The 18,285-nt window shown below is 45.6% G+C and overlaps 1 protein-coding gene and 1 long non-coding RNA gene across 5 annotated transcripts in view; one reads left to right on the forward strand and one right to left on the reverse strand.

The window, feature by feature from the left end:
* The window catches only part of BACH2 (BTB domain and CNC homolog 2), a 230,485-nt gene extending 224,856 nt beyond the window's left edge, over positions 1-5,629 (reverse strand). For 2 of the 3 annotated variants that reach the window (XM_068149545.1, XM_068149529.1), the window contains exons 1-2: positions 5,049-5,629; positions 3,968-4,056 (exon numbers count right to left, since the gene is read on the reverse strand). The gene's annotated coding sequence lies outside the window, so the exon portion shown is untranslated. The remainder of the gene's footprint in view (positions 1-3,967; positions 4,057-5,048) is intronic. The other variant, XM_068149520.1, reaches the window with a different exon arrangement.
* Positions 5,630-7,195: 1,566 nt separating this feature from the next.
* On the forward strand, positions 7,196-10,855 carry LOC137446706 (uncharacterized). Of its 2 annotated transcripts, XR_010988700.1 has the most exons (4): positions 7,196-7,328; positions 7,837-7,938; positions 9,829-9,941; positions 10,459-10,855. It is a non-coding gene; the product is annotated as an uncharacterized lncRNA (long non-coding RNA). The 2 variants fall into 2 exon arrangements; XR_010988698.1 differs by lacking the exons at positions 9,829-9,941; positions 10,459-10,855 and adding an exon at positions 8,106-8,974.
* The last annotated feature ends 7,430 nt before the right edge of the window (positions 10,856-18,285 follow it).

Below are 18,285 nucleotides of genomic sequence, written 5' to 3' on the forward strand. Positions count from 1 at the left end.
GAGAGAGAAAGCAAACTCCAGAGATTTATTGTGGCTGAACATCTGTAGCATCTAGATGCACTTCTAACACAACCTCCACATCAGTGAAATGAGTACCTACTGTACACTATGCACCTCGCAGGACATCAGCCTGGCAAAATGACAGCGTATTTTGATAGTACTGCAGAAGAAAACCACAGCAAAGCAGTGACCAGAGAACTGGAAATAACCTTTGAACGGCTCGGCACTGATGGTCTCTCTGCCTGCGCCTCCTATTGTGGATACTTTATAGGAAGGGCAGCTCCAAGCTGCACCAGACACGTGAGTCAGCAAGAGCAGCTTGTAGGAAACTGCTGACAAGTTCAAATGCTCTCACACACACTGTGCACACCTACCCACTAAATAAAAAACAGGCGGCATGCAAATCGGGGTAAAGGAACACCTCCACACCTACAGTTCCTGTTTTCCTAGTTCAGGTTTAAATTTTAAAGTGATCGCTAATAATAATAATAAAAAACAAGAAACAAAAAGTAAAAACCAACTAAAAACAACCCTGAGTGGATGCCAGCTATAATAAGTAGTTATGATTAAGTCTCAAGGGTCATTTTGCTTATTTAGACATAACTGCTTTTCCTCTTTTGAAAAAACAACACTGCTGCTCTGCAGCCCAGAAGCCCTGCATGGTGACAAGCAGTAGAGAGTTCCTGTTTTTCTTAGCAGGGAGACACCTATGCATCAAAACTCATCTACTCATCACAGTCCAGCTGAGTGCTTTCAAAGCTCAGGAGCAATTAAAGAAAAAAAAATTTAAGGGGAAATTCCCAGATCTTTCATTCCTAACAGCTTTTCAGGCATTTATTCAGTTGATACAAGAGCAGAGAAAGTTGTAAGCGAATTATAGGTCCTGGGAATAAATCTGTCAGGATCTCACACTGTAGGTCACTTCTCTCACTCAAAAAAGAAAAAGGCATACCTCAGGTCCTGGTGCCTCTTGACCCTGCAGCCAGCATCATCTCCTCTTCTCCTCAGCTTGCCTTGAAGGCAAGCTTGCACCAAGCAGATGTAAACTGCAAAGCAGGGGCAGAGGAGATGAGAGAGCAATACATGTAGAGGCTGCATGCCTGGCAACCCCCTCATCCATGTAAAAGCTGCAGTTCAGCCCACGATGCATTAGGAGCTGTAGCAGGCAACCTGCTTCAAGGCAAATGGGCACACATCTATGGATCTGCTGAGATGCCAGCGCAGCACAGTTGGTGCTCTTCAGGTTGTCGCTGTGGTGCTCTCTCTGCATAAAGATCAATACAATCAAGCAGAGGAGTCTTTCAAGCCTGATTTTTGACAGACTGAAGTTCTGCTGTACATGTAAACTTTTAGCATAAAGGTTTTCCTAAACTTAAACTCTCATGCCTTTTTATTTACCTGTTCTGAGCACATGGTTGCTCTTTGATCAATACCATTAGTTCCAGCAACTCAGCTTCAAGTCCATCTCTGGCCACAAAAGCATCTGTATGCATTCCACTGCTTGCCTGCTTTAAAATTATAATTCATAGTCCAAGAGTGGCACAGTAAGTAGTGCTCTTTTCAATCCACTATAAAGACGTTTCTGCTTAACTAAAAAGCAAAACAAACACATTGCAACTCAGCTGGCTATATTCATACATTTTACAGCTTCTTGAGGCAAGCTTCAAATAAATGCATAATATTCAGGCAGCTGCCAAGGTTAACGTCTTTCGGCTGAATTTAAAGGAACGATGAGCATTTTTTGGTGAAAGGCTGAGTAAGCAGATTAAGCACTATTCTGGAAAACCTTACTGAGTTACTAGGTCTAGAAATCTACTGCTCATTCAGCTACTACAACAAAATCATTTAGGCACTTACTCAAATATTAGTAAAGAACTGCAGTATCAGGAGGGCTCTCTTTCCGCATTGTCTTAATAGTGAGGAACAACACTGAAAGCAGCAGGACTAACTCAGACTGAGAGACAAGCTTTAAGTTTAAATCCAAATTTTCTTCAACACAGGAATGGAATGACTGGTATACTTCCCCTAACACAGTTCAACCCAGAAACCACTAATATATGACCATCACGTCCAAAATGAGCCAAGCTGGAAATTCAGACCCAGAGGTGAAAGGCGGAAGCATGCATGCCTTCAAACCTAAGCCAGATCTGCTAAACACTACAGGTATGTTCATGCAACTTGTAAACTGAGAAGCCATTCAGAGAGCATTCCTTTGAGTAAAAAGGCACGTACATTTTGATCTGAATGTATAAACCACGTCAAAATCACCAGAGACTCTGTTCACACCACACAATAAATGCCATTCAATTTATGCCAATAGTTTATTACATAAAAATGTCATTATTACCAAAATTATTACTTTGCATGTATTAGTGCTACCTATCTCATTTGGCAGCTCACTACCACAGATGTCTTTTGCCTACACTCTACGAGGTCTCCTCTTCATCTGTATCTGAAGTCCTAAGCAAAAAGATCACAGGCACACAATGAAAAAATATAAATCCTATTCTTCTTGAATGCTCAAAGAAGGAAAAAAAGGAAAGTGACTGCTGAATTTATTTTTTTTCCATGGCTGATGATACTTTTAGAGAAAGCCTTAAGGAAAACAACTAATTGGCAATCACAGAACAGCCTTGTTAAGAAAAATAGCTATTTTACTTCAGAAAAAAAATCAAGCAGGGGAAGTTTTGAAATAAGCAGAGGCAAAGCAACTTCTGTCACATATTCCAGACTACACATTATCCATGAATGGTTTTATTTTCAGCTCTTTGTCATTAATTACGTGCACACAGAAAGATATACACAAGATTCCTGTATAGTACAGGGATTTTATTAAACTCATTTATTTCAATGAGTCTCTAAGGCCTTCTACAATGCTGAAGATCAACCAGAATCTCCTCATATTAGAAGCGTCATGTCAATGCTTGTTTATTGGGATTTGGACTGTTATTCCCAGCTAGCTACTTGGGTGCTGTCTCTAATTTTCCTTCCTGCCCAGCACAGAAGAGCCAGCAGCCAATGTTTTCTGTGAAATGAACAGCAAAGAGCAAAGAGGGGAGAAGAGGAAGGCATCCCACCTACATCAGCAACACTCCTGCAAGTGTGCATGACATCAACACCAATACATGTTCCAAATGTGCCTCCAGGTCAGAAAAGGACTAGGAATACCTTCCATAGCAGTGCTTCCTAGTGTGAAATACCTGGGCATAAGCAATTCTGATGATTAACCAGTTAGGATCTGTCAGCATGTGCATCAGTCATGCACCTTCTATATGCACTTTTCCCATCTGATCCTCACAACTGTGAAAGTTTTCCCAAAATGTAGCTGTTTAAGCAGAAAATACACAGCAGAGTTGCTCAGCATTGCCCAGAAAGGCGCACACTGCTTCTGAGGAGCATTCCTGCAAAAGATCTCTAAATATTCTGACAACCACCCTATCTCCTAAACCATTAGGGACCCCTCTTGTCCACTTGACAGGTCAGCATACAGGCGCACCTCTGCTTGAGTGGCTCATCCAGTGCTACAGAGCAGACTAACAGGAAAACTAGACCTATGATCCTGATTTTTCAATCTTCCACTTTTCCAATTAGTCACGGCTTTCTTGCAGAGCACCTTCAGAACAGCCTTTGAAGCTGGAGGGTCAAATGTGAAAAGCGATGCTGAAAGCACAGGTTCAATACACTGCTGGGAAGTACAACGCTGATTCATTTTGCTGCACAAGTGCCCAGATCCCAATGACAGGGGGCCAGGCGAGTGGATACAAAAGGCAACACAGGCTTTTAAAAGAACAAGCCCACATCTGAAGTGGAATTTTATTTCTATCTGTCAGATGTAAAGGCTCCCAAACCACCAGTTTCAGGCTGTTGCTACAACAGCCCCGTAGACAACAGCTTAATACACAGCCTTATCTTTTAATTCTATCCATCTCATCAAATGCAATTATCTCAAATTTCTGTATTTACATACCTGAAGAAGTCAATTTACCCAAGCACCACCACCCTCTTCAAGCTGCAGAGCATTCCACCGTCTACAGCAGAATCTCATCAATTACCAGCCTGCAAAAAAACAACTCGTCTCCAGCTCGAGCCCCAGAATACCAAATTAAAATATGCACAAGTTTAGTGACAGTTCCAAAGTCTTTGAAAACGGGCTTTCATCATGAACACACTGACACAGTTTCAACTAGAGCAAACAGCAACACGGCAATTTCCCAACCTTTCCAACATCCTAAAGAGTAGTTCTAATAAGATGTCATCCCAGCCTCACGTTTATTATTAAAGAACAAAAAGGGAAAAAAAAAGCGGGGGGGGGGGGGGAAGAAAAGAAAAGAAAAGAAAGAGTGCTTTACTCCGCCGCTGCCGGGGCTTCAACAACAAGGGCACAATGATCTCACGATAGCTGAAGGGTTTTAAGCAAGACACCCGCTGCATTACAAAAATAGCCTGCTCCACAAAAGGAGAGGCATGATTTCACACTTAGCGTCTTTCATGACAGCCAGCGTCTTGGCGGCGCGCTGCCTTGCCTACACGCTACGCGTTAATGATCCAAGAAACTGTTATCGGAGTTCACAGCGCTCTCCAAACCTATACAAACCGGGGGTGGGGGGCACGGAGGGGACGGCGCACGCCCGGCGGTGCGGTGCAGTGCCCGCTTGCCCCGAGACGTTGCAGGTGGCCGCGGCGGGGCCCGGGGAAGGCGGCGGGACAGCCCTTCCCGGAGGGGGCTGCCAGCCCGCCCGGCGGTGCGGTGCACGGAGGGGCCGCGCACACGGACACACGCACACTTCGGCGCCCGCCGTTACGCAACGCGCGTGTTTCCCACTTTATTAAGGAATAAGCAATAAGCGCTCCCGCACAGCCCGCGGCCGCTGCGGGGGCCGGGCTGCAGCCCTTCCCCTAACGCCGCGCAACAGCTGCTCGGGAAGGAGGAGGGGAAAACCACGCTGCCCCCCGTCCGACCAACCTCCTCCCCAAACTTCGCCTCCCGCCCGCACCGCCCCGCTCCCTTCCCTAGCGGGGCTGCCGAGCCGCGGAACAGGCGCACTCACCTCGCCTCCGCGCAACTTTCGGGGGTCGCCCCTCCTGCTGCAGCCAAAGGTGGGGGGGGAGGACGTGGGGCGGGGTGGAGCGGGCCCGGGGGTGGGGGGGAGGGAAGCTGTTACGGCTGAGGAGGTTTAGGGAAGGGGGGGGGGAGGTGTTGCTCTTGTTGTTGCTGCTGCTGTTGTTTCGGAAATTCTTATAAATAAATTTCTCTGCGATCAGAAACCTGCACCCTCCCCCCCCCCCCAAATGAAAAAAAAAAACCCGACCCAGACGCTCATCACATGGCGATTGCTTTGAACCAGCTGCTTCCAGAGCCAAAGTCTTGCGGAGAAAAATAAAGGGGGAAGGGAGGGAGAGAGGGAGGGGGCTGGCAGAGGGGCCGGAGGAGGAGAGAAAGCCGCAGCAGAGGGAGGGAGGCGGGAGGGGGAGAGGGAGCGGCACCCCGGCGGCTGTGTCGCTGCCGGAGCGGCACCGGGGGCCGGCGGCGGTAACACCCGGCGGAGAAGGGAAGGCGGCGCTGCGCTGCTGCCGCGGCCGCTGCTGCCCGGCTCTGCCGCTCGCCCGCCCGCCGCCGCCGCCTCGCGCGCCCCGGTCCAGCGCCGCCCCCGCCCCTCAATCGCTACATTGTTGACATTCGCAGGCTGACATCATCCTCCCCGCCCCGCCGCCCGTTCGCTCCATTCACAATAACGCTACGCCAACGGCGCAGCGCCCTCTCCCTCGCCTGCCCCGGCTCCTACGCACAGAAAGCGGCGTACGGCCACTCTGCGAATAGCGGTGCCGCTGACACTCCAGCAGCCCCGCCCCGCCCCTTCGGCGGAGAGCGCATGCACTGGGAGTGCTCCGTCCCGGAGGGTTCCCTCCTTCATTCCCCGCGGTGTCTGAGTGTGTGCATGTGGGAGCGTCTCTGCCTGTCCCTGTTTGTGTGTGGTTGTGTATCTGCTTCTCTGCGTGTGCATGTGCGCGCGCGTGCCTGTGTGTCGGTGAGCGTGCGTGCGCTCGTGCTGCTGCCGCTGCCTCTGGACCCCGTGCAGGGGCTCGGGCTCGCGCTCGCGGCCGCAGTGGGCGCTGGGAGGCGTAGTCCGCCTCCAGGCCCCACTGGCCGCCATGGAGGTGGGGGATGGCGGCGGCTTGAGAAGGCCCACCAGTGCAACCCGGCCCCGCCGCGACGGCGACGGAGGGACGTGCTGCGGTGTGTGCCTCCCCGAGCGGCGCGCCTTGTGGGGAGGCAGCAGCCCGACACCGCAGCCAGGCTTGGCTGTGCGGAGGGCGAGCAACGGTGTGTTGCTCAGGGTTGGCTGTGGGCAGAGTGTGATGAGCAGGGCAAGAAGTACCCTCCCAGCCACCCCTCACTGCCGGCAGAGCCACGGTGTTGATCCTGATGGTATTTTACACACTCCGCCCCCGGAGAATCCTTGTCCTACTTCACTGCCGACCGCAAGCGTCCAACAGTAATGAGTCAGCCCCGACGAACATCACAGGAATAGATAAGCACGCCCTAAACTAAAAACAAAAACAAAACCCCATCAAGTGTTCCCAGCGCGAGAGGGTTGTTTGTGCTTCGCCTCGCCTCGGAGGGTGGAAGGTGCCTGTGTTTGAGCCCTTTCCCATCCTAAGGCTTGGCGCCATGGGTCCGTTTACCAAGTGGAAAGCTGCGATTCCTGCAAATTATCCTGGTGCCGGCAGCCAGCGCTTCCAAGCAAGACCCCAAATGTCATGAGACGTGAAATGCGACTGGGAGAACCAGTAAATGAGTAAACTGCATTCTACAAGCCTGAGTTATTCAGCCCTGCTAGGACAGAAAAACATAAAGATGAAAGACCGCCGATAAAAAGGAAAGTTAGAAAATAAATGATTCACAATAGGGGCTGTGAGTGAGATTATCTCTGGAGACATCTCTAATTAAAGGGCGTTGGATAACTAGAGGGTTATATTTTCCTGGGTCAGTGGTCTTGAAAAAGAAATTGCAGTTGCAGTAAATGTCAATAAAGAATGATGGTGACCTACTGCTAACAAAAGCATGTTCAGTAATTAACATGTGCATGTTTGTTATTTTTTCTGTGTTTATGTCAGGTTTTGTTGTACATTTCATCCTCTGCTTCCCTCTTTCACCACAGACCGATGATACATAGTGTTTTTCTTTTACAGGGGGAGCGATTTCTGTGAAGTTACTTCACCGATGTCTTCTGAAATTGCATTGGCTCCGTCAGGCTCCCTTCAAAGTCTACTAAACTAGAGAAGACTATGCACATACTGTGTGCCAGCACAGAATCAGCTCGTTGTAGGTAATGACAAATATATTGTCACTTTTCAAAAGCATCGCTCTCCCCCGGCATGCATTTTGCACGGTTGTCCGCTCGTGTAATGTAAAAGCATTTTAGTTCGGTAGTGTTTTACCCCTGCTTTTCCTAGCTACATGTGGCTGCAGAATAGCTCCCCACTGGAGAATCTGACTCATAAACTTCACTTTCCCTTTCCAAGTAATGCTCCTATAAAGCCTTGCTCACCAGTGCCATTTAGGTTCTGGTTCTGCAGACATATATAGTGTTAAGTCCCACAGTGTGTAAGGGGATTTGTCACATGTTTAAACACTAGCAGAAATGAGTCTTCTTCTTGCCTTGTTTTTCCTAGAGACACAAAAATAATTTTGTGTTGGCATGAGAGATAAAAATACGATACTGAGAAGGATGGAGAGATAAAAATAAGCCATGCAGTGTTTGTAATGCTTTAGTTAGCACGCTACGTGCCTATTATGCTGCTGCCTTCAAAGTGCACATATTCTGTTATTTACAGCACACTACAGGAGATACAGCTCCAGGTAGTCCAAGCTGGCCAAAAGAGAAAACCCAGCAAAGCTCTGCATACATCTCTGCCCCCAGCACACATTTCCAAAAGGTACAATGATTGCTTTTTATCTCATTGTCCCTCATCTTAAAATGAATTTTACTATTTGGCTTGAAGGAAGTATGAAGTGAAAACATCCATTTTAGATTTTATTATTCTGTTTACCCTGTGATAAAATTTGCAATGACTTCAGTGTGAGCCCAATCATGCTCTTGCAGGATGGAATTAGAATAGAATTAGAATAAACCAAACCAGGTTGGAAGAAACCTTCAAGATCATCGTGTCCAACCCATCAACCAATCCAACCCACCCAAACAGCTAACCCATGGCACCAAGCACCCCATCAAGTCTCCTCCTGAACACCTCCAATGACGGCGACTCCACCACCTCCCTGGGCAGCCCATTCCAATGGGCAATCACTCTCTCTGTATAGAACTTCTTCCTAACATCCAACTTGATGGAGATTGGCACAGAAGGAATGAAGCTACAGCTGAGCTGGAACTGGACACATGAGCTTTCTGAAAATTCACCCAGTTTCCCAGTTAATAATTGTGACCAACTCATAATGGAAGACAGAGTTCAGATTCTTGTTTATCAGTCAGATTGTGATTTCATTATCTCTACGTAACACTAGGAAATGGGGGGAGAACTAAGAGAACTGATTTGCAAAGACAGAAGGAATATTACATTAATGGAATGAAGCCTAGTGTTTAAAAATGCTATTTTTATATAATGTATTTTAATACATTTTAATGCATTGGCTTCCCAATTCATTTCCAAACTGCTTATATTCCAGCAATAAATCCAGTATGATCCCATTCCCATTGCAATCAGCTATCTCCATGCCTCAGTTTTTGTATTTGTGACTATTTCTGGACCATTTTTCTTGAAGTACAGCCAAACATATATTCCAAACAAACACAAATTATTTCAAGAGATGTCGTGTATGGTCTCTCAGGATGATCCACTATTTGTCAAGACATGACAACAACAAAATAAGGGAAGAATAAACACGAAGTTACCCCGTGAAGACTTCAGGGATCGCTTGCCGTGAATGCCGCAAACGCTGTCCTCCAGAAAAGGCCACGTCCACACATTCAATGACTGGTTTTAGCTTAGCTCTATGGAGAAATTTCCTGGTTGCACATTACTTTTACTAATGTCTTAATTAGGTGATTTCTCCACACTGCAGTGACTTCATCCCTTTAGAGAGGACCGCATGGTTGAGCTTATTGCGCTTGACCTACTTCTCAGTGTTTTCATTATGGATAACACAAAACTTTCCAGGAGATCTGAATTATGAATATCAGTTTCAGTCATGTTTTATATGTAAAATTAAAAGATTTTAAGTGGAGTCCAATATTGTAAAACATGTCCCAACATCCCTTTCTGAGCTCTCATTTGCATATCAATCTCATAACTTGAGTAGTCTTAATAGTGCCACTTGTTGGAGAGCTCTGTGTATTGCAAGGTATTTCAGACGTGTATTTAAAGTGCTACAGGAAGAGACTGAAAGTAGTGCACAGAACAACCTTTGTTGCAGTCTTGGCTTCAACCACTGACTTGAAGACTGCATGAATAAGCAACACGTTAGTGGATCTCATGAAACTCGATCTTTACAGTGGTAATGAAGGAGTGAAAAAGGAAAAATGAGGACACATCTTGTGGTTTTTAATTGAGGAAATTGTCATTTCCTTCCAAAGTACATTTTACCCTGCAGCATTTGAGTGAAAAAAAGATCAGCTTTCCTGGATAAGCCCTGGTACTGTGCACAGATCTAAGTCATTATTGATAATTATGCGTATATTCTCCTGGGTTGTGCAGGTAGAATTTGTGAAATTGCATCATTTTCTTTGCAGTGATTAAGAAATCCACAGTTGATTAATGGGTGCGCTACAGGCACCGTATGTCTTTTTGCAACCCGATTCTAACACACCCCAGGTACATGATGTTTCCGGGAGCACTGACGGTAGGAACAGCACGCCCTGAGTCAGTGGCTGTGACGGCTATGAAGGAGACATTGTCGTGGCGTGTGATATCAAAAGATCCACAAGGTAATGTCTCTGCAGCGTGGCTTGACATCGCATCAAAAGCTCCACAAAAGAACATATGCCATGTGCAGAGCTTCAGATCTCTGTCATGATTATTTTTGAGGAGCTAGTGAGGTACAATATGTGAAATACATTGAAGTAGTAACAAAGTGTGGTTGCTGGGACTAAAATCATAGTGTCGCGAAGCGAGGCAGGAAAAAATTGTGGGCACTGACCATTAAACAAATCATAGAATCATAGAATTGTTAAGGTTGGAAGAGACCTTAAGGATCATCTAGTTCCAACCCGCCCTGCCATGGGCAGGGACACCTCACACTAGATCAGGTTTCTCAGAACCACATCCAGCCTGACCTTAAAAACCTCCAGGGATGAGGCTTCTACCACCTCCCTGGGCAATCTGTTGAAGAAGAACTTCTTTCTAACATCCAATCTGAATCCCCCTATTTCTATTTGTGTTCCATTCCTCCTAGTCCTATCATTACCTGACACCCTAAGAAGTCCCTCACCACCTTTCTTATAGGCTTCCTTAAGATACTGGAGGGCCACAATAAGGTCTCTTTGGAGCCTTCTCTTCTCCAGATTGAACAACCCCAACTCTCTCAGTCTGTCTTCATCGGAGAGGAGCGCCAGCCCTCTGATCATCCTCGTGGCCCTTCTCTGGACACACTCCAGCATGTCCAGATCTTTCTTGTAATAGAGGCTCCAGAACTGGATGCAGTACTCCAGGTGGGTTCTCACCAGAATGGAGCAGAAGAGGAGAATCACCTCCCTCGACCTGCTGGGCAGCCCAGGATGTGATTGGCTTTCTGGTCTGCACGTACACACTCATGGCTTATGCTGAGCTTCTCATCCACCGGCACCCCCAAGTCCTTTCTTCATGTTCATTATTAGTTATCATTTGTAAGGATCATTTTAGAATCTGCATTTAGAATTATGTCTTAAAATATAATGTAAAACTTTTTGTATGATTTTGCTTGTTTGTTTTTTGTTTGTTCTGAAGGTCAGCTCTGGCAATTCCCTTGATTGTGCAGGTCAGTGTGATCCCAGGGTCTGCTTCCAAAAGCAAGGACATCCGTAATGACATACATAAACTTCATGACATGTATAAACTTTAGTTCATATTGCCCTATCACTAAGAATCAGCACAGGCAAATCAGCTCCACTTAAGGCCAGTTGTGGGCAAAGCTTGACCTTGTTTTAGCTCAGCTTGCTCAAGAGCCTTGTAATCAATTTTTCAACAATGTTCCATCTTTACAGTTATCCAGAAAAGTGAAAATATCTTCAGCAAACCATGAGAGTGCAGACAAAGCATCTGCCTGGACAAGATTGTCCTTCTGCAAAGCAGGGGATGCACAAAGAAGGTTAGACAAAAGCTTGTTTCTCCTCAGCACTGCTGAGGGAGGGAAATCATTTGGGACTGGAGACCAAAGATGCCACATAGAGCCTTATCCAGGTGTGACTGAGAAATGTTTATGTTCTAGACAGTAAATATCAGGCAGGAGACTATTTCCATTCAAGAGATATTTCTGTGCAGCCTATGTCCCACTTCTGACATGTCAGAGGACAGCAGTAATCTGGCAAGACTTAGAGAGGTAAGAAAAAAAATAAAAGCAAATACTATTCCCTGAGGAGAAAGCACTATTTCTAAGAAATCTTCTACTCCATGTAGTCTTTAACATCAATGGGAGTTTATGCACAGGAACCAGTGGCTGACTAGATCCAAATCCACTAATTAAGAGTAAAAGCCTTGACTTAATTATTACTCACAAAGATACTGAGTTGGTAACAGCTCTGACTTCCTAGCACCCATGGTCCTGCTTTCAGTGGATAACTGTAACAGGCTTCATGCCGAGAAGTTTCTTTCCTTCCAGGTTGGACTGTGCAGCTACAGCAGAGGACATATTGACGTTAACTCAAGGAAGTCTCAAGGAGTTTCTTCAGAACTGAAAGTGTTGGTGGGACATCCAACTGGATGGCCTGGCTGCCTCTTGTGCCTCCAGTGACATCTCCCTTAGTCCTCAGTGCCAGACTGCCCCAGTGGTTGTTGTGTCCTCCCTTAGCCTCTGCAGAAGGAGCTATACTTTTCTGAGTGTACTGCTGCTTCAGTCAAGGAGGTATTTACAGAATACAGAATTAGCCAGGTTGGAAAAGGCATTTGAGAGCATCAAGTCCAACCTATCATCCAACACCATCTAATCAACTAAACTATGGCACCAAGTGCCTCATCCAGTCTTATTTTAAACACTTCCAGGGATGATGACTCCATCACCTCCCTGGGCAGCCCATTCCAATGGCAAATCAATCTTTCTGGGAAGAATTTCTTCCTAACATCCAGCCTAAACCTCCCCTGGTGCAGCTTGAGACTGTGTCCTCTTGTTCTGGTGCTGGTTGCCTGGGAGAAGAGAATGACCCCCACCTGGCTACAAACTCCCTTCAGGTAGTTGTAGACAGCAATAAGGTCTCCCCTGAGCCTCCTCTTCTCCAGGCTAAGCAACCCCATCTCCCTCATGCTCCTCATAGGGCTTGTGCTCCAAACCCCTTACCATCTTTGTTGCCCTTCTCTGGACACCTTTGAGCAACTCAACATCTTCTGGTGATGAGTCACACAGGATGTAGCAGGTGGTGGGAAATGTGTAGCCATAAAGACAGTGCAGTGCTGGTGGCACTATGAGATGAGACTGGGGCACTAGGGCTGAGCAGAGGAGATAGAAGGGAAGAGGTAGAGTGCAAAGCCACCGGCTCTGGCAGAGCCCAGCAATGGTAGGTACTGCTGTGTTATGAAGCATAGCCAAGGTGCCCATCAATGTGCCTTCAGAAGGAGGGCTGGGAAGAGACATGCTGCAATATGCATGAATTTAAAATGTAAGAGACAAGTCTGATCACTGTGTAGTTTAATAATAATGTGTTCTTCATGTAACTGAAATGTGACTGGAGCCAAAGAAGGTTTGTGGACGCTGGAGATGGCTTCTGGCTGAACAGAAGCTAGAGAAGAGCGGGTAGGGACTATGGGGGGATGCAAATATACTGGCACTCAGCTGGCACACAGTGGCCAAACTGGCACTGTAGCTCCTACTACATCTGATGGCCTTGGAGAGATGTTGGAGGATTTTGGACTTGTTATTTCAGGCTAAATCCCTGACACTATGCTATTCTAAGGGTCTGTTGGAGTGCTTCAGCACTATAGTGAAAGCTTTGGCATTTGCAGGGGCAGCTTATTTTGCTTTTAGCTCTAATACTAACCAAAGAACTTGGGACTCTAACAAGCCTGACAGTTTCCACTCATGTAACTAACAACTGTTTGCTTCATTTACTTCACACATCCACTAGTTCTGCTTTTTTTCAAGAAGGCTGCAGGATGTTCTTTCACTTTAAGCAAGGATTGGGACAGAAAACATATTTCTGCAAGGCTAAAGATGGCTCTTTACATGCAGAGGGATTTATAAGCTGCATTCATATAGTTTTTGATCAATAGGTAGTGTTGCTGAATTGTTAGCACTTAAGACAGAGGTCAAGTCTGTTATTTTTCTGTCTTAGAGGTGAAAGGAAAGTACATTGGCTTGCAGCATGTCTGTGATTTTATGGTTTTTCTTTTGTAGCTACAGCAAATAATTGTGACCCCTGATTACTGGAGTGATTTGAAAAGTGCTCTTTGCTATGTTAACTTGAAGTTGTGAACTACAAAGGTCTGCAGTGAATAGCATATGAATAGAAAAAGGTACTCTGTTGGAACTTGCTATTGTATTTGAAGTTGGTAGAAAGGAGAGATTGAAAAGACCTAATAGTTCTCTGAATGAGTTAATTGCAAATGCAAGAGAGAAACTCCTTGAACAGTGATATCCTTCCTACACGTCTCAGGAAAAAGAAAACGTGCTGACATATTTCTGGAGAAAAAGCTTTGACACAATGCAATGCATTACAATTTCCACTTTCTGACCTGGTCTGCTCTCTAGGTAATTTTTGCATCAGTGTCAGTTGCAGAATGACTGAAAAATTAAAGCTCCATGCGGAAACAAAGATGCCTTATGTGTTTCTTCTTCTTATACTGAAAGGAAACACTCTTCTGTAACTGTTGCAGTTCTGGTCTTCTGTGAAAAACTGTCCTTTTAGTCTATCTGTAAATGTGCAAACATAGGTGAAACAGAAGGTTGATTTTTGTTCCCCCCCTTTTCTTTTAAATACAAGTCAAACAAAACATTTAAAAACAGCTGGCAACCTTCAATGTCTGAAATTCAATATGAGTAAAAGCTTGAAAGTGGTCAGGAAGGAAACAAAAATGGTTGATATTTGATGATTACACCAAGCAATGAAGAAAAACATAAACAAAGGCTTGTAAAGAGCAACAAACAATTTCCATGAGAAGAAATTTAAATCCTCTGATAATTGAGCTTAATTTAATTTAACAAGACACTTAGGCCAAGAAATCTTTTTCTTTTCTTCATTCTTTTCTTTTTTAAATGGACTTCCATGGGAAGTTGATAGAGCTCCCCAAAGGAGCAGACTTGCAACTGCAATTTATGTATGGCGCAGCCTGCTTTGGTCTTTAGCTTATGAAATTTGGTCTAGTTTGTCATGACTACTTTCTTTGTTAAAAGGTAAAATGCACATTGGGCAAATGTTCTATGGCAATTTGCATAAAAAGTGATGACAAAGAGCAATTAATTCCTCATTATTATGCAGCGAAATGCTACTTTGCTCCTAAGTGACTGTAGAGGATTTTTTTTTTCCCTGTGTGTGTAAATCTGTTGCAGTATTGTTCTAAAAACAGTACTTGAGAGCCCTCTGCACTCTTTACAAACCAGGGTCTTTGACACTCCATTCTATCCTTCACAGAGAGATTTTTCTCAGACATGCTGAACACTACAAGTATCACCCCAAATGTTCACCACAATAATAAGCATCATAATTTTGTTAGATAAGGCAAGACAGGAGATTTTTAATATTTTGTCAAATTAGATCTCTATCCTTTTTATCTGGAGATCAGTATTCAAAGTACCCTCAGATCACACACAAATAGAAACATATTCCTACCACACACAGCTAGTCTGTGCAGAACAAAGAGTCAAGATATCGTTTTCTATGAAGGCTTGATTCTGAGCAGAGATTTCATTACTGGCTCACCATAGGATAATGAAATTCCTTCAGGGCAAAGATGAGGTACATCAAAGAGGCAGCGTGGAGAGGCAGACTTTGTTAGTGCATGCTCTGTCACCTGTATTACTGGTCCTTGCCTGCCTTTAATTTGTAAGGAAATGCTGGTAATTCAAAGCCTTTTATTGGGCCAACTTATATTTATATATATATACGTGCATGCATTTATGTGTGGATATGCACATGCACACAGAAATATATGTATTTTTAAAAGACAAAACCTGATGCAAGTGTTGTGACTTCTTTGCAGGTGAAATGAAGTATGGAATGTAGTTAATTTCTTGCTAGTAAAAATGATCCATGCAGGTCCTAAAAGCATCTCTGCCCTTAGTGACTGAATGTTGTCTGCACCGTGCAGATAAATGACTCTTCATGCAACTTTGCCTTTTTATTTCTGTAGCAATTCAGAGTGACTCCAGTGCTTACAGAAATGAGAGGCCAGTGTTCAGTAAGACCAGGAGCTGCTGAAGACGTGAATCACCGAAGCTGTCCCGCAAAGCTTTGCCAATATGGGAACAAAAGGGTTGCCCTACAGAAACACATCATGCATCTATCTAGTCCAGTATCCCGCCTCTGGCAGCGGCCAGTAACTGACGCTTCAGAGCAAATCAAAACCACAGCAAGCACCTAGCTAATTATGAGATGCTATGAGTAGAGGAAAAAAAAAGGTTGATCCTGACTCACAAGAGAGCAGTTTATGCCCTGAAGCATGAGGTTTGATTTCCCTTGTATCCGTTTGCTTAACTCACACAGTTGCAAATGCTATTTATGCTTAAAGGAGTTTCTAATCCTCTCTTGGATCCTAATCAACAATCTGCCTCAATAACCTGAGTTACAAGGAAGCTGGAGCTGAGTACACACTGCGTGGAAGCTTTGTGCTTTGCTAGTTTAGGGAAAGTTTTCCAGGCCTGGTCTAATACCCACTGCCCTGAGGATCAGACCTAATTGTCTAGATGAAAAAATACCCGGGCTACCACTCCCTTCCCCTTGAGTCCTCCCTATCTGAAGCAGTTAATTCTTTCCCACCCCACACTTGCAAAAGTATTGCTTTGAGTAGGTTCTTTCACTGGCTCAGGACACTGCCTTCTGCTTTCTACCCTTCTAGGAGGTTTGGACAGGTTCTTCTGTGCATCTCACCTCAGTGTGAGAGAGGTCTGCCTTCAGGCAGGGAATGTTGCTTGCCTGTGCTGCCTCCCACTGCTGCAAAGGAGAGGGCAGTGACAGGCAGAGGAGCAGGGCAGAGCAGAGGCTCACAGGAGGCATCAGTAGTGTCAATTCTCCTGGTCTTTCAGCATTTCCTCTTGAAGCAGCAGGAGCTCCTCTTGGGCTACTCCATGAAAACATGCAATGCCTGTGAAACTTGCTCTCCTTTCCAGCTTACTCCAGATTTTCTGCTCTCCCAGGCCAGCATGTAAACAAATTTTCAAATCATCCTTTGATGATCTTGCATGACTGTGACCATCATTGCGGAGTGGTCCTGGCTCCATTACAGCAAAGCAATCATCCTCTCTGCTCTCTCCCCATTGAGTGTGGGTTTCCTCTATGTGCAGAAAAAATGGCTATTTAAATCCAGTACATGGACTTTAACAGCAATACCAGAAGGTAAAGGAGATTCAAAAAAGGCTTAACTATTCCCCATGGGGCCTAAGTGTAAAGCCTAAAGGTGGAACCCTGAGCTCCTGAACAGAGAGGTGTGTCCTAAACAAAGAAGTGCCCAAACTCTCAGAGCTTCACCTTCTTGACCTGAGGCTGACCTTGATGTGCAGGCACTGAGAGCCTCTGTTTTGATGGTGGCAAGCAGACTGATGGCTAAGGAGGTGCTTCTGAGACAACTCCAAACAGCCCTGATGGACAGTGCTGCCATCCCATCCTTTTTCTTATCCGTTTTCCCATCTCTCCCCTGCTACTTGTCCCTCAGGCAGGCACTGATGTTTGTTTGACCTTGCAGTAAGCTGGTTCAGGAGCTAAAGAGGCTGCACATTTGTTGGCAGGATTAGTTTTCTGCCAGCTTAACTTCCTGAACCAGCTAACCAGGAGATCAGACAAGACCAGGATGGGTGCAAAGGGAGAAGTGGGAATGGGATGCTGGGGACAGGGTAGAGCACCTCAGACTTGCATGGATCCACAGCCTCAAGAGGCCAGCAATATGGTACCTCTATCTGGCCCCCATAAGAAGGGGCTCTTCCTGCTTAGTGCTCCCAGTGTGGAGGCTTCCCAGCATGTGCTGTGGGCCAGATCTGGCAGCAGCTTTACCTTATAGTGAGGAACAGTGTTATAAATCCAGGGAAGAGCAATGGGTCAGTGGGTTGGGGAGGGGAGGAATGAGGGTACAAGGGGGTGTATCAATGGGCCCAGACTGCAAAGAAAAAGTGATGGGTCTGGTGTGTCATCACAGCTAAGAGCTGGAAAGCTCTTAAGCCCTGTGGACCCTTTCAAGCAAGGTAGAGGCACTGGAGAAGTTAGAAGCCCAGCGAGGGAGCAAGCAGCCTGTATGAACAGTAAGGATGGCTGTATGCATTCCTTTCCGGATAGGGCCCATTTCCCTTCCTGCTTTCTCTATGCCTGATGTCATCTGTGCCTCTTTTTCCATCAGTGTTCCCAGCACCACTTCAGCTGTCACTCCAGCTATGGCAAACAACAGAATAAAAGCTAAATCAGAGCCCTTGTTTAGCAGTGATCTCCACACAGGGGACAGAGCCTGCCAAATACAGAGGTCTGATACTGCCTGCAGTGTGTCGGTTTGTTTACCTATCCTGGCTCGTGCTATTTTATTTGCTTAAGTGTCATTGCCTGCATCCTGGGAGAGGTGGAAGGATGTCTTCCTTGAGCTGTACTGAATCTTCCTGAAACCACCAAGTAAAGAGAATGCCATTTCATGTCAAGAAGCTGCTATTTCACCAAGGTGTGCGTTATGTTGTGTTCTTCAGACTACACTTTACATGCCTGGGGTGTATGCGTGTGAGCTCCTGAAAACGTTCGCTGTCTTCCATAATTTATGCTGCCCTTCAGTCCTAGCACCGTGCATAAACTTCAGCAACACATTGTCACTCGTCTCTAAATCACTGTGAAAAATCATCTGAGGAGCAGCACTGGACTCGGCACATTCTGCCTTTTGCCGGCTCTCTGCTTTCCAGACCAGGCTCTGAGGTGGCAGGATGACACAGCAGAAGAAAAATCGCAGCCAGAAAGGTGTGGAATA

The sequence above is a fragment of the Melanerpes formicivorus genome, unplaced genomic scaffold, assembly GCF_026170545.1.
Source record: "Melanerpes formicivorus ecotype bairdi unplaced genomic scaffold, bMelFor1.0.p_v2 SCAF_2, whole genome shotgun sequence".
NCBI classification, from domain to species: Eukaryota; Metazoa; Chordata; class Aves; order Piciformes; family Picidae; genus Melanerpes; species Melanerpes formicivorus.